A 17180-nucleotide genomic window follows, 5' to 3' on the forward strand; every position below is an offset into this window, starting at 1 on the left:
GAGTCAAATTCTTAAGGTGTGTGTGTGTGTGTGTGTGTGTGAGAGAGAGAGAGAGAGGAAGTGGACTCTCTCTTCCCTCATCTATCACAGTCCCTGCTCTCATTGTCTCCAGTTACATTCACCTGTTGTGATTGGTCATGTGAGTGGAGCTCCAGCAGTCTTCAAGGATTAGCAGATTGGCTTGAGCTGCTTGGAGAGTGGTGAGTTGCTTTTTTCACAGGACAAGCAGGTTTGCTCTCCCAACTGTCTGTTAGGCTATGTCTACACAAGAGGGCTTTTTGGCAAGACTGGGTTTTCTCTGGAAAAACCCATGGAGTGTCTACATGCAAAATGCTCTTTGTCAACTGTTTGTCGACAAAATCCAGCACATCCACTGGCGCTGTTATACCTGTTCGTGTATAACAACTTCGTTGACAGTTTTCTTTCAGCAAAAAAGCCATGTAGATGCTAAGGGGCTCCTTTTGTTGGCAGAGCAGCCCTGTTTGCTGAGCTAGCCATTCTGTCGAGAGAGGGCCGGACAGTCTGGCTGCTCTCTGTTGACAGAGCGGATTGCTCTTTCAGTCTGCTTTTGTGCGTGGATGTGATCTGTTGATAGAAGTTTTGCTGGAAGATCTCTTCCAACAATAACTTCTGTCGACACACGCTTTTCACATAGGTGTAGCCTAAGAGTGGTGTTCTAGCTGGTGGACCTACCATTCAATATTCCTGGAGTGACAGTAAGGTGCTGGCTTGTCCCCAGCTCGCAGGACAACTATTTCCGCACCCAGAGTCTCTTTCCAGGCAATTTTATTTCCCAGTCATAGTCAAACACAAAAACATTTCTTTCGCCTACCCTGGGCTATGTATACAAAGGGATTTTCCTTATTTCTTTGCTGTCCTTCCTGTTTCAGGGCCTACCTTGGAATACTTCTTTGCCCTGTTCACTGAATGCAGCTTCTCCAGTCTTTTACCCTTGGAGTCCCTTTTTCCCACAGGCTCCTCTTATGGGGAATTGTGTCAGTGTCTGCAAGGGAGCTCCACACATGTCCTGCTCATCTTTAAGTTAGTGATAACTAACGGAGAGGTAGCCGTGTCAGTCTGTATTCTAACAAAACAAAACAGCAGTCTTGCGGTGCTTTGATGACTAACGAAATGATTTATTAGGTGGTGAGCTTTTGTGGGACAGACCCACTTCTTCAGATCTATATGATTTCCAGTTCAGACACAGATATACAGCACAGAGGTCCAAAAAAACCTGCAATAAAAATTGGCAAATAAACACATCAACTGAAGGAGTTGTACATAATTCCCAAGTAATTCTTTTCAGAGCCTAAAGAGATAATATACCAATGTTGGTACGTGGTAGGTGTAAAGAACATGTGGATTTTATTTTCAGGAGTTCTGACTGCAGATATTCAGAAATAGTCATGCAGTATGTGCACAAAAGTATATGTGCAATTATGCTTCTCATTTGTGTGTGCAGTATTAGTAACTACATGAATAAATCAGAAATATCTGTGTCAATAATGTGCTGTGGTTAGATCTCTTACGCCAATGGGAAAGAGCTCCTTCAATGAGCGGCAGTAGCTAGGTGGACACAGGGAGCACCCCTGCCATCATAGTGCTGTGCACACTTGCACTTATGCCACTGTAGCTTATATTGCTCAGGGAAGTGGAATAGTGACACCTCTGAGACTGTCTCAATACACGATAAAGTCGAATTTAAGGCAGTTAGCTCGATTTTACAATGTCACTTTCTTCATTGCAAATACCATTAGGTTGATTTTAGGGAGCACTAAGATTGATATAACACTGTGAGAGGGGATTTGATGTAGTGTCAAGTTCAAATTTAAAAGTTCAAATTAAGTCTAATGGAGAAAGACCATGTGTTTTAATAAACTTTATTGGCCTCCAGACGTTCCATATGTATCCCACTATGCCCCACAGTTGTCCACTCTGATCTCTTCCATCTCTGCTGCTCTCCAGGTGCAAAGGAATTAGGCACCAGGAAGCCTGCAAAGTTGAATTCGGCACCAGGAAGCCTGTGGAGGCTAGCCTGTGGGATCATGCTTATAAGAGAGTCTGAGAAACTTCTTTGTTTCTTTGCTATCAGCACGGTGACCACATCTACCCAGTAAAAGGAGCCACAACATGGAGTTCATGGCTCTGTCTCTCTTTCTGTAAACTGAGCACTTGGATTTTTTTTTCAGTGCTGGCACCAGCCCCTGCTCCACCTAACTACATGACAGCTAGGCTGTGGGGGGTGTGCTCCTATGAGAGGTCGAGAATATTCTTTTCTGTGGTTTACATTTGTAGAGGGACAGCCCCTGCCTCCCCCACAGGTGTCATGCAGTTGGGGTATTTCCCATGCCCAACCACATCACGTGCCTAGCCTCATACCCAATAAATGCGCATGACTCCTGTTCAGTGTAGACCATGCTGCCAGGCAGTGCCACGTCCTGTCTTGTGCATGGTGAGGGTTCCTAAAGTGGGAAAGATTTTCAGGGGCTTGCCGCTGCTGAGGGGAAGTCTGTCCCCAGCACCAGAGATTTGGGGGCTTGCTGCCCCTGGGGGGGAAGGCTTCTCCAACAGCAAAGATTTTGGGGGGGTCTTCTGTCACTGGAGGGGAGTCTGCCCCCAGCACCAGAGATTTTGGGGGCTGCCACCACCGCCTGAGCAACACTGAAGGGACCGTTTCAACTGGCCCTGCAACCAACAACTCCATACCACACATCCCCCAAGCATGTGGAAATTTGAGGAACTCCATCCTCCCTGTTGGACGTATCTGTGTAGTGTAGTGGGAAGTCAAAATCCTGCATTAAAAATGTCTTTTTTCCTAACCTTTACTATCCTTCTCTTTCTTCAAGCTTTACATTGTTCCTGTAGTATTTTCAGGGATGATGTTTCTAGATTCAAGGGGGGAGGGGGCAGTGGCTGGAGGGCCAGTTGAGAAGACACAGACACCTGGGTGATCCCAAGGCACAGAGTCATTCATTCATGCACGTGGAAATTTGGTGAGCTCCACCTCCAGTGTTGGACGCATCTGTGTAATGAAGTGGGAAGCCGAAAACCCTGCATCAAAAATGTCTCTATTCCTAACCTTTTATTATCATTCTCTTTCTTCGTTTTGCATTGTTCCTGTAATATTTTCAGGGTTGATGTTTTTGGATTCAAGTTAGGGGGAGTGGCTAGAGGACCATCTGAGATGACACAGATTCCTGGGTGATCACAGCTCAGTATAACAGACCCCCTGCCTGGTGCACTGCACTTTCTGGAGCCAGCCCATTTGGTTTTCCTTCACCTGTGACCCCCTATTTTTACTTATTTCACACTGAAAAAAGTGGCCATTTGCTGCTTTTTGTAAAATCTTTGATAATTCAGTTATAAAAGCAAGCAATTTCAGTTAATTTGGGGATCTTTGCTTCTTTTGGCAAATTCTTTATGGCATGACCTGTCTTAAGGAAGCCATATGATACTATGGTTTCAAGGGGGAAAAAGGAGCTGAGGGGCCAGTTGACATAGGGTAGTCATCTGGGTGATCCCAGAGCACATACACATTGTGATTCCTTGCTTTTCCTTCTGGTAAAATGGCTGTTTGCTTTCCATGGGAGGTGAATGAGGGCAATGCAATGTGGGAAGATGACATCACATACCCATAACCACTTGTGGGGAATTTTTTTCCCATATTGCACCAGCAAAATTACCCAGAATGCTGTGGGGCTGAGGGAACTGCAGGATGGGTTCCCACAATGCATTGCTATGACAGTCGATGTTTGGCGATTGAGTCTGGCAGCAATCAGTCGACTTTGTGGGGAGATGAGGATAGTCAAATTGAAATTTATAAAAAGCAGCATTAAAAATCAAATTTAATAAATTCAACTTTGTCTCATAGTGTAGACATCACCTGAGTGACGTAAGTTTTGCCAGCACAGGTGTAGTGTGGACTTCTGAGACTGAGAATTGAACCCTTAAACTCTTTATTTTCAGTTAACTCCCTCCGTGAGCATAAGCATAATACATTCTCCCAAGAGTTTTTAGAGTTAATTAATTTTATAGTACTTTGAGGTCATTGAATTAAATGATAGTATATGGTCATTTAATGACTTAATTTTTTAATTAGAAATGCTTTGCTAGCATGCAGCATTTAATGATGAAACTGAGACTATTTCAGTAAGTCAATGTAAGGTATGCAACTCTGTCTACGTGAATAGTGAAGTTGTGTTGACATATGTTATGTTGACTCCTTGTGGTGATGGAAGACATTTTCTGATTGACTTACCTTACTCTTCTCATCCAGGATAGAGTATCTGGGTCAACCGGGGCAATCTCTGGTCAATTTGGCAGATCTTCACTGGACTCACTAAATTGAACTCTGGTGCATCAGTATATTCATCTTTGCTGTAGTGTAGGTCATAGTAAGTTTCTGAGTTCTGAAGTGTTTACCTTCATCACCTTCTTCAAAGACTTTTGTTTATTTTGCTTTGCTGTGATTAGAATTATAATCTAACTCCTCAGCAAAAGACACTCTTTGAACACTGATGGCTTTAACAAGTTGAGAGGATTACTTTGAGCACTCTTCACTACTAGAAAAATTGCCTGTTGCTGAAAACCCCTGCAGGTTTTTTATCTGTTTTCAGAAATGGCATTGAACATGGCTTTTTCCTGGTATATGCTTATAGTTAATCCTTATTCAGCACTAGTTTAGCCGTATCTATTGCTGTTACCTGTTGTTGTCACCAGGTAATTTTGTGATTTGGTAGTGTAGGTGATGATTTTCTTTATATAGACTTAACTCTTGTTAGTTTCTAAACTTTCCATCGCTAATGGTTCAAATCTTAAAATTACATATCCTTTCCGTCTTATTGTCAACTAGATAAAAGAAAATGGGAACAATTCATTTTGTTTAGATTAATCAAATATCAGATTAGTTGGAGGGAAATGCATTTTGCTAAGCACAAATTACTTCTGGCGCAGAAAACTGAGTAACTAGAGTAGTGGGAGATCGACTGGATTCATGATGACTTGCTCAAGTAGTATGAAGTAAGGCGGCATAAGGGGCAGGAGAGCAGATGGCTGCTGACTGTCTTGTGCTGTGGAAAACAGGCTATCAAGCAAAATCTACACAGATGACAATTCCTCTTTCCCCTTAATGAACAAAAGTACAGAAGTTAAGCCCCTTGTAGCTGAATGGGGTACTATGGGCCCATGGACAATATGTGTGGAATAGAATAAAGTTTGCAGATTGTTTATGTGCTAGGTAGGATCTTAATCTGAATTGGGAAGCATTCCAACAGAATAGGCAAAACAGAGCGGCCAGTCCTTATGAAGAGACTGGACAAAGTGCGATAGATGGGGTGCATCATAGTTAATGTTTTGTCATAGTTATAGTTAAATTTATGGTTTAGAGCTCTAGTTAAAAGTGAACTGTTGTATTTGACTACGGAATGCTCAAGGGCCCCACTGTATGGTCCTGACCTCTTGCCTACAACCCTGCTTTCATATATCCAGTCTGTGTGTTGTCTCGCATTAGTTGTAAAGTATTGATTTAATAGTTTAATGTTAAGATTGTTAAAATGTTCTTTGCACTATGCTCCATGTTACGCATGATAGTTGTAGGTTCATCTTGTTAATTTTTTATTCTTTTTGTATTTTGATTTTGTTTGCTTTTCAATACAAACTGTTATTTTAAAAGGAAGTCTGCTGTATAAAAGTTTTCTTGAAATGGCAAAAATTAAATATTGAACATAAATATACAGTTTGAGCTGTATTTTTCATGGTAAGTAGATGAAAAATTAATTGAGAGAAAATAATAAGAGTTGGAAAATCACCCTGTTTGGCAAATTTTCGCTGTATCATGACACTTTTCTTTGGACCCATTTGTAACCTTAGCATCCTAAACGTAGAATAACTGGAATCAGTGTTGATCTATTGATAAAATTGATATAAAACCATATGAGGTCACTATTCAGGTTTTACCTGATATAGTGCTTGATGAAGTTTTTGTCATCTGTTGGTGGTAGAAGGGAAAACTTATGTAACATTGGAGCATGTTAGTGATGACATTGTGTGCAATAGCATGGAAAAACATGCATCAGTAGTTCCCTTTAACTTCTAAATTCCATTATTTTAAGATTTTTGGGGGATGCAGCATAGACTGCCACAATCTTAATTGCCATTAAAGATGTAGTTTTATGGATTAATAACATTATGTGAGATGTTGTCGGCTCTGGCCAATAGTGGCAGGGTGATCTGGAGGATTGCTGAGTTTGTGTCCCATTTATGTATGGTCTTGTGATTCACTGGTTAGAATGTACAGGATAATGACAGTCTGCCCATTTTGGAAATATAGATGGGTTAGCATGAACTGCCATGTAGCTGACAGTTTCGTGGGGATACTGGCACACAATTAAGGCTTTTGTTGGAAACTTACCTGTAAATCACTTGAGTTTCTAGCATTTTGTTATGGTTTTTAAAAACTATTACTTCCTTTTAATTGCAACTCAGATACCAAAGTGATGAACCCAGCATAATGTGACGATTAGATAGGAACTGAAACCCATCTGGCAATATACAACCAGCACAATGTCAGTGGCATGTGGAAGTATTTCAGCCTCACCAGAGAGGGAAAGGAAATGCAGTAGCATCCACTTCATGATTCCTCTAATAGACTCAACTGAGTCATGGCATCTTGGCCCCAAAATTTGATGCTGGTTAAAGACCACTTCCCCACTCTGCTGGTGGAACAGCAATATGTATATCCATAGTGTGGCCTTCTCCAAGCTAACAAGTGTTTGCAGTGGTGTAACTGATAATAATTCTAATTTGGGACTTTCTCTCCTCACACCCTTCACCCTGCCCCCCATAAGGATTTCATCTCCCCAGGCAAGAATCTATTTTCTCTAATGGCATTTCAAGAGTGAAGGTAAAGAGAAAAGTGAGCATAACATTTGTTCCATTATTTTTGATGAATCAATGCTAGACATGCTATGGCAAATGGCAAATGCCAGTCAGATTCATTCATTCCTGCTGTAGCTTCTTTTTGCAGAGCTTAAATCTATTATCTTTCAATAATAAGCCAACTGTTCTGTTTTTTTAAGGAAGTATTTTTAACTTGAGCAAACCAAGTACAAGTGTATTTAATTTAGGCCGACAAATAACAATTGTAAAAATAAGTTATCTTTCCTCAGAACTACCCACAATGTCTTTACTGGAACTGGAGCTCTTTTTTCCTTAGGTGATTCTGATTAATAATTGTAATGTTTGTATGGGGGAAAAAATAAGGTAGCAAAACAGCAAGCATCTTAAATAAGTAGCAGAACTAGTGAACAATACTGGCTACCTTTATTCCCTCTTCAATATATAAAGTCCACCTGTTCAGGAAGTACTGACTCATTCTGTGATGTCTATGGCTGGGTCTACACATTCCCCTTCCTTTTGAAAGGGGCATGTTAATGAGCAGGTTCGAAAGATGTTAATGAGGCGCTGCAATGAATATGCAGTGCCTCATTAGCATAATGGCAGCCACGGCAATTCAAAAGTGTGGCTTTTTGAATTGCGTGCCACCCGTGGAGACAGGACCTTCCGAAAGGACCCCCCCCGCAGTTTTCGAAAGCCCTTCTTTGATCACAGATAGGAAGAAGGGCTTTTGAAAACTGGGGGGGGGTCCTTTCGGAAGGTCCCATCTCTACGGGCGGCGCGATTTGAAAAGCCGCACTTTTGAATCGTCGTGGCCGCCATTATGCTAATGAGGCGCTGCATATTCATTGTAGTGCCTCATTAACATCTTTCGAACCTGCTCATTAACACACCCCTTTTGAAGGGAAGGGGCACATGTAGGCCCAGCCTATGTGTTTATAAATTTTAAACAAATTGTCATACATAATTTCATTTACTCTTTTTAGAACCTTCCAGTTATTTACACACATACAGTCAAATGAAAAATTAAAGTAGAATGCAAATTATAATTCAAAGTCAACTAATTGGAAAATACTGTATGGAAGTTTGGCGATAGTATCAGCTTTATATTATGGTACCATCGTTGTTAGTACATACTTTATATTTATGAATTTGAGCATCATTATGTTCTTTTGAACTAAACATCATCTAATGAATTTACATAAGTAAATACTGCTAATGAACACATTTATTATTTTGCATTTCACTGCTGTTTTACTAACAGATTTTCAAAACAATAGACAATTTTGTAATTTCAGTTTTGTAAAACCAATAGTTTTTTGGGTCCTAGCAACCATTTAAATGTAAATTAGGTATTCTCAGACTTAATATACTTCATTTTTATAAAACAAATACATCATTAATCTGATTAAGTTCTTGGATAGGAGTGCTGTCCTCAGATCATTGTGGATCATTTATTTTTGGGCATACATCCAAAATAAAAGATTCAAGCATGGCACTTACAGTCTAGGTTTAATAGAATCGTTGAAACCTCTAAAGGCCATTTTTCAGAAGAATAGAAAGCCACTGCTACTTGTAATTGCAAGCATTGACTAAAATGCAGCAACATTTTTTATCCTTAACTATGGTTCCGGGATGATGATGATTAAATGCATAGAAATTGTGCAATGTTAGTCTTTAGTTTTTGTGAACTGCATTTTAAATGAATGATGCAGTAAGTTGAGCCTACTGTATTATAAATTCTGTCTTTTCTGAAGTGGGTTTGGTTGGTCACAATGAGGCATGTTCTAACAATAGCTGTAACAGAAGCGGGATAGAATCTGGGCCTGTATTTCTGAATTCTGAAGCTGGTTATGGATATTGGATATGTGTTACAGTAAGGTCTCACAGTATGCAAACTCTTACGTGGCTGACCCTGATTCCTGTAGTAAACCCTGTAGCGCGATTTCCAGTTGCACTTAACTCTCCCCTGTCCCCCAGCTCCGCTCACCACATGTGCCTAACTCCAGCTGACTCCCCTCCCCCTGCTCCAGTTTAAACTGACTGCTCTGGTTCAAAGCCTTCGCATGCGGACCGGTTGCATCCTCCTGCCTTGGTTTAAACTGCCCATGCATGACTCCGGTTCAACATCACACCCATGGTTCAACCTCCCTGCTGGCTCGCCACCCATGCCCAGCTCTGGCTCCAGCTCAAGCCTGCCCCTTCCCTCCCCCCAGCCTGCGGCCTGGCTCACCACCGGAGCAGGGCTCTGGCTCACCTCCACCCCTCATCTCCCTGCAGACCTAACCCACCCCAGGCTTAGCCCACCCCACCCACCTCCCACATCCCCAGCCGACCGCCAGGCTTAACCCTCCCCAGCTGCCCCCTCAATCCAGGACTTACCTTTCTGCTGCTTCCCCGGCTGCAGAACGTGTGTTTTGCTGGGGAAAAAGCCAGACTCCCACTACACGAAATCTGGGTTACACGAGGGGGCATAGAACAGAACACTTGTGTACTCTGAGACTTTACTATACTTGTTGATGGCTGGTTTTACGTCAATGTGAAAAATTACAATTGGAAGAAAAAAGCTAATGAGAAGGGAATATTTATTGTAGTTTGTATATCTATATTCAATTAAAACACAAAACACCTTTGGTTTGTTATGGATTCATGACCATGCACTATTTTCTGGTCGCTAATTTTAGCAGTGTAACACTCTATATGGTGAACTAGAATGTCACATTCATAAACATGGCTAAAAATAAGGTCCTCCTGCCACCTGCTCCCTCCCCCGAGCAAGAGGACCATACCAGTTAAATTAAATAAGAATCCTCTTTTAGGTGTATGATAGTACTGCTGGGCCCTCAGTAACCCATGGTAGCTTGTCTTCTTTTTATACCCTCAGCGTCACCTGTGCAACCTATTGGCCTTCAGTGTGTTTCCATGGGCAGAGATAATTAGAAAGTAATAAACATTTTGGTTCACAAGAAGAATAGACTAAAGGGTCCAAATCCAATAATGGCGTTAGGTGTGGGAGCTGCCTAGCAAGTCAACAGCAAATGCCATGGAGAGGGTGCCTACAAGGTCCTAGCTGGAGGAAGGCATCTGTCTCTCAGAAATTCACAGCCAAGTATCCTCTCCTGCTGCTAGGCCTCTATAGTAGTTCTTGCAAGAATGCTGGCAATACATGCCTGACTCCACACAAAATGGGTGGTGGGGAAGGGAGGAGAACTCCCTTATAACCTTTAGCGCAGTGGCTAGTGTTCATCTGGGATGTGAGGGACCTTTGTTCAAGTCTCTTCTAAGCCTGATGTTGAAGAGGGATTTGAACATGGGTTTTCCACCTGTCAGGTGAGTGTTCTAGCTAGAGGACTATCAAGTGATTCTCTCTCAGTACCATAGCATACTTAATTATTAATACACAGGGGAGTAGCTTCACCAGAAGAGATTGAGAAAAAACCATCAGAGTGTCTCAGGCTTTGTCTAGACTAGAGGGATTTGTTGGCAAAATGGCCCTTTTGTCGACAAAACCCTGCAGAGAATCCAGATTCCCAAGAGCATCTGTCGACAGTAAGTCAACAGAACATAGCACTTTTGTTGATAGCCATATCCCACTTGGCACAAGGAAGAACGCTGCTGTTGACAGAGATCTGTTTACAAAAATCCAGTCTGGACATTTCAGGGCACCTTCTGTTGACAGAAAAGGCTCCCAAGGCATTGGGGAACCCTGTCTGATGTGCTTCCAGGTGGTTGTTTTGTCAATAGAGCGGTGTGGCAGTCCAGCCATTCTCTGTCAACAGAGTGGATCGTTCTTGCGATCTCCTTTGGTGGTCTGGATGCAATCTGTCAAGAGACGTTTTGACGCAAGTCTCTCTAATCTACATATAGCCTTAGAGTCTAGTGGTCAGGTTTCTGCTCTACTATCAATTAAGTCTCTTGTGTGGTGTTAGATGTCCCTTGAGAATGCCTATCAGTTGTGCCTCAGAAACAAGATAATCAGGGCAATGCCTCCTTTTGTCACAGCAAGAAAGGACTAGGATGACAGATAGATGACCGAATCATTACAGCACTGCTGAGGAGGGTCGAAGCCCTCCTTGGATCCCAGGACCTGGACCAGACCCTGCTGCGACCCCCCGGCGTCAGGAGAGTGCCACCCCAGGAGAGTACACGAGGCCCCACCCAGAGAGAAGGAGCTAGCGGAGAGAGGGAGACCGGGACAAGAGAGTGCTGAACAGCAAGGTTAATGTCTTTAGTAGGTTTACAAGTACTTATTAGGAACGACTATACAACTATTTATTCTAAACAACTAGCTGTCTATGCTATGCTGTATTATGCTACACTATACTATACTATGTACATATATATAAATATACATTGATTAAGGACAATAGGAAGATGGGAATAGGTGTTCAGATTCTCAGGCTACCTTAAAAGGACGGGCGGGGGCGCTACTCCCTGCCACGATCCTTGGGCCGAGGTGCTAACCCGGCCCGGCTGGTGTCAGGGAGACCGTGCTATAACACCAGCCTATATTTAAGCCTTACTGGCTGCCTCCGTAGAGGTGTGGGCAGGGGGTGCTAATCCCTGCGCGCAAATATAAGTGATAGCATGAGAATTTGAGCAATAGAGCTATGATAAGGTAATTAATTATCTATATATTACTATCTATGTAATAATTAACTATACTAATTAACTATCTTAATACTAGTTATACTGACTAATAATTGATACTAACAGTACTGTCTAATAACCAAACATACTTAATATGAACATTGGTATTTACATATATATATTACAAAAAGAACCTGGCCTGGGCCTTTAGGCCTGGCCCTGTGTAAAGTTAGAAAAGAGGTGGCGTGTTCAGTAGTATTTATTCAGGATAAATGGTCAAGTTCGGTAGTCACTATCTAGGTAGATGGTCGAATTTGGTGTTTGTCATGTCTGGTAGAATGTAGTAGTTAGTAATGAAGTAGCCAGTGTGAACGGTTGGTTAGTATAGCGGAGATGATGTTATCGCAGATGAAATAGTAGAGCTGCCGGTATGGTGGCGATGATGTTGCAAGATGGCAGCAGTGATGTTAGCGCAGGCCAGATGGTGGTGCTGCCGGTGCGATGGCAGCCTCGGGGTTCAGTGGCCGGGTACGCAGTACCCGCTGCCTAATGGCGACAGGCCAGTTTGCCACCCAGCCACGTCCCCACTGAGGCTGCTTGCCGCTTGGGAGCGCTGATGTCTCTCAGGTGCGCTGATGGCGGGTGCCACGATGACAGAGTGGCGCCGGTGGTTCTTCGCAAAGGCTTTGCCTTGCGGCTGGCCTGAGGGTTCGGTGAACACTGCCAGGCAGCCAACACCCCCCTATGCAGGGTAACAGAGTTCTCATCCATGTCCCCAAGGACCGCAGAGTGCTCCGCAGCACCTCCTTATATTCTTAGTCCTTATGAATAATTCATAACATGATTATAATATGAGAGTTCTGTACAGGTGTTTTCAACAAGGTCCTCTGGGGCTTAGAAGATGCCAGAAGGTCTCACCTCCGCCCAATCAGAGGCCTGGAATTTGAAAGCTTGATCACGAATAATTCTTGAGTTCAGGTTACGGGGAAACCAACTGACTCAGAGTGACCGTTGGCGGGGGGCTGCTAAATGGCAGCCTATGAGACTTTGGATTTTTCATGTGCCTGCGTTGATGTTTAATGGCCAAAGGCTTGTTTCCCCTGGCCCACGGTGATGATAATGCCCAAGGGATAAAAATTCCTGACACCTTTCACCTGGTGTGAAACTCCTGGCTGGTGCTTAGGCACGAAATAGGTGCTTTGGTACCTAGACTGAGGCTTTGGGTGCATATCCACCTCCAAAAATGTAATCGCTTTGACAGTGGAAATTTAGGCACAGGGAAGTTACATGGCAGATGAGCAGGAGTTTTGAGGATCTCAGTGGCACCTTAATCTTGGCCTTGAGCAACTAAGTCCTTTTGGGGATCTGGGCCTGCGTCTTTCAGATACGTTGGCTCTGCTTTACTAATAGGATTTCTCACAGAAAAGTCAGCAGATACCTCCTAAAAAGGATTTGTATAGACTATGCCTTCTTTTTTTTTTTTAAAAGTGACAACTAAATTGTAAATTTAGCCTACACTAGAATCTTGAACAATTTTCCAATATTTATTTATTTGTTCCTAGAGCCAGACCCACTTTAAAGTCCAAAATTACTTTTAAAATGACTTTTTTTTTAAAAAAAAAGCTGTGCTTTATGTAATGTTGTTTTTATGGGAATGTTTGTTTTCTGAATTTGAAATGTTAAGCTCTGACTTTCACTTATTAATAATGCAAGGAGTGGCCACGTGTTTAACACAGATTCCTATGAAACAGTTTACCACATTTCATCTGCTTTTTCTAATAGTTGTGACTTAAATAGTTGTTTTGCTTTATTGATGTTTCACCTAGTTAATCTTAAAAGAACAGGTTCAAGAGGCATTTGGCAGGGTATTGTCTTTAGTGAGAATACTTTCAAAAATTAGAGTTTATGCTATAATATTTTAATCCCTATTATGAGATTAAATATTTCCCAGTGAGGTAGGTATAGTACTTCAGTTAATGCAAAATGACAATGTCACCCTAGATTACTAGAACGGTAGGGGTTGGTCCTGATTTTTTTTTATCTGCATGCACCTAAATACTTGCAGTTTGGACCACAGCAATACACATAGTATTTCCATTGTTCTGAGTGAGGGATTGGAAGGTCAGACTAGCTAAAAATACTACATTAGTTTAATTAAAATCTGAAACGTGCAGAATTAACTGAATTTGACATAAGTAAAGTAAAAGGAAAAAGCAGAAAAAATGTGAAATAGAAGACTACTCAATGAATATGCAAATTAAGGCCCCAAATCCCATTCAAGTCAATAGCGCTACTTGACTGTTTTTAAGTACATGCATACGTAAAGTAGTATGGAAGTCCTGTAGACTCAATTCTTGAAAGGTCCTGAAGCTTCCTTGGAGTTATTGAGTGGTTGCCACACCTGTTAAAATCCATGGGAGTTTTGACTGGCCAGCACGTGCAGATGACGCCTCAAAGCCATGTATGATGCCTCAAAAGACATGTATGCCTTTTATGAAAACCTGACATTAACGTAAGTTGGAGTTATACATACAGAATTGAGTGAAACCTGGCTTAAAGTTCACTGTGGTAGTAGTTCCATGCGCAACCCTGCCCATTTTCAGTTTGTTTCACTGAGTCACATATATGTAAGTACTGTAGTAGAATTAGGTTAGAAACTGTTTTCCCAACCTGAGAAAATTTTCAAAATTTCAACTTTTTTTCCCATTGAGCATTAGGATAAAGCTGTGACCTACCTAAAGGGAAAGTCCTCTTGTCGGCATGTGATTTTGTTGTATACTATATGCTCTTAGCTTTTCAGGTGAGTCTCCACTGTACCAATCTCACACTTGTTCTTGCCAGCCTAAGAGAAGTTAGTGCCCTTTGTAGTAAGCAATTGAGATAGTTAAAGGATGTCTTATCCCTGGCCTCTAACCACACAGCTCCAGTTTGCAGTGTTTGAAATGTTTTCTCAATGACAGTTTTCCAAATTAGCCAGTGTATCAGTTACACCTTCCCTACCATGCCTGGATGTTTCTGCTCTTTTTCACCTTCTCTTTCTCCCACATGGCTGCTTCCACCTTCTGTTCTGCCTCATGTTTCTTCTCACAGCTCCAGACTGATCTTTTGTCCCCAGGCAGGCTTCTTTCCCAGATACTTCACATTCCTCTTCGTTTCTGGTAGCTACAAAACTCTAATGAACTTTTTTTTTTTGTTTTTGTTTTTTGTTTTTTTGTTTTGTTTTGTTTGTTTTTAATATCTGGTATTGTTATTAGAGACTCCTGGCATCATGTGGCTGTATAAACCTCAACTTCCAGTTTCTGTTTTTAAGTAACTTTCTTTTTCTCCTGTTTTGGTAAAAAGCTTGAAAATATGGTTCAAGCGTACCTTCAAAAAGACATCAGTTCTTCTTCCCAAACACCCCCAAATGTATTCCTTTTAAATTTCATGATTTTGGGGTGTCTGTCTGATTTGTTTTGAATGCTTGAAGATTTACAGTACTGCAGCTGCCTCTTTGAGAAACAGTTGTCTCCAGGTGCTCACTGTTTTTCATTCAATGTCTTTGCTGTCTTTATAGATCATAAGCTTTTGCAGCTTTTGCAATGGATTGTTTTGAGGGTTACCCCTCAAAGTAAAATTGATTCAAACTGTGTGGAAAGGGACATGGAGTCTGATGATGAAGGCAGCTTCATCCCATCTTTTTCTTTCCTGTAAGCTTAATAGCTTTGTTTATTTAATTTGTAAAAATGAACCTTCATTCTGTTTGCCTGAAAGAATCAAATACAAGTCCCTTTGTGTAAGGCAGACCAGTTTACCAATTCCCCTTTCTTGCCTGGTTTAAACACACTTTAGTCATAATTCTAATTTATATATTCATAATTCTGAATATATGCTATGTAAATACATCACTCAAGGATATTAATAATCAGTGAGCTATTAGTTTATTGGTGATATCTTATTGTAACCAAGAGTTGGGATACACTGAATCAGTCAGGCCTCCTGAAGCTCATTGCCTGATACCAGTGAGCCCTAGCAGTCTGATGGTTTTACAAAACTGCAGGAGGATTATCAGCTTTATAGATAAATAGGACTTCCATTGTTTTGATTCCATTATGCTTAATTTACATAGGAGGCAGCAGATCAGGACAGGGCATCTACCACCACATTTTCTTTCCCTTTTATGTAGAAAAATCATGTTTTTTGTCTGTACAATTTCAGAGGCTATCTGTAGTTTTGCCTCCTGAGTTGTTTCAAACATTTCACAGTGACAGTGATTATTGTGCTGTGAGATTTCAAGTAATACATATTACAATAATTTTGACAATGAATATGACTTTAATATTTTGCATAATTTGTTTTTTTTCTTGTGGATCCAGGGACAGAATATTCCCACTGCTCCTCCTGCATGCTTCTCTGCCAGATTAGAAATTTGCCCAAGGCACTCCAAAAGCAAGACAACTGTGTCCATATCAGTTTGGTGGCAGGTCTTTGGTTGTGGACCTACATAACTGGAGAGGGGATTAAATCTCCAACTGGCCATTTTCAGAGTGTGTTGCATGCTGCCAAACTCAGGCATAGAGTCACATCTTCCCACATTTACTAAACACAAGAAAATATACACTCCGAGGAGGTGAAGTAGAAGAGATAGTGGAGAAGAAAAGAAAAGAAAAGAGCCAGTAACGCTACCAAGAAACTGGGGAATGGAAACAGCAGAAACCATTATGATAAATAAAACAAATCTTACTGTATGAGGGGTTTGGGTATTACATTAATAAGGATCCTAAATGTTCTGCTGCTGGGTACTGTGGATACAGAGATAATGGAATCTTCTTAATATTTGGGAAGATTTTGCTTTGGTGGAGGAATCAGAAGGTAGACTGACTTGGGCAGAGAAAGAACGGTACAGTTGGGATCACAGTCATGATAGTGATAGAGCCAAATATTTCTGAAACCTGGATATCTTTCAGATTGGGTTCTGAAACAGTTCTGAATAAGATATAGTTTGTTTTTTTTAGTTATTTACTCTCTTTTTTTCATGTACATCCGCCTTACCAAATAACCATAAGCCTTTCCATGCCGATCTTCTTAAGTAAACTGGCTAATTATTTAGTGCCCTCTTATGTTCCTTATCTCTGGGCTGCAATGCTGTGCATACCAATGTGAATTATTTGATTGTATTCATACTCTGTAGGACATATGTCCTTTCTCTCTGTCTGAGATTATGTATCTAAGCATGTTTTGTTTTGGTTTTTGGTCTACCTTTTCATTCTGGAACTGCAGTTCTCCCCCCTACCAAGATGTCTTCTACCTTTTTTTTTTTTTAGCAGTGGCTGTCACTTTGACACCTTTATTTTCCAACAAAATAAAAAGATGAGCAGCCTTCTCTAAGACTGCTGTCATTGTTGCTCTGTGCAATGGCCTGCTGTGATAGGCTTCAAGATTTTGTTCACTATGTCTCAAAATTTGTTTTCCTTCCAAAGATCAAATGTGTCACCTATAGTATCTGTTGGGGAAAAAAGCTGCTAACTGCTCCCAAACTCAGGGCTTCTGAGCTTTCCCCCATTCTGTTATAATGTTGGTATATTGTAATTTTGCATAAACAAGGGCATAAAGTCTGACACTGCAGAGATTTAATTTTTGCTTAAATTTATTAAAAGCTTTGCCAGAAAATAGAATAATAAAATATGTATGTTCTAACATTTTGCCAATGGATGGAC

The 17180-nt window shown here is 41.3% G+C and overlaps 1 protein-coding gene across 4 annotated transcripts in view; it reads left to right on the forward strand.

Annotated features, from left to right (window-relative positions):
• CAMKMT (calmodulin-lysine N-methyltransferase) overlaps nt 1–17180 on the forward strand; it is a 339010-nt gene that overhangs the window by 72323 nt on the left and 249507 nt on the right. The window lies entirely within an intron of this gene.

This window comes from Carettochelys insculpta, chromosome 3, assembly GCF_033958435.1.
Source record: "Carettochelys insculpta isolate YL-2023 chromosome 3, ASM3395843v1, whole genome shotgun sequence".
In the NCBI taxonomy this organism is placed as follows: Eukaryota; Metazoa; Chordata; order Testudines; family Carettochelyidae; genus Carettochelys; species Carettochelys insculpta.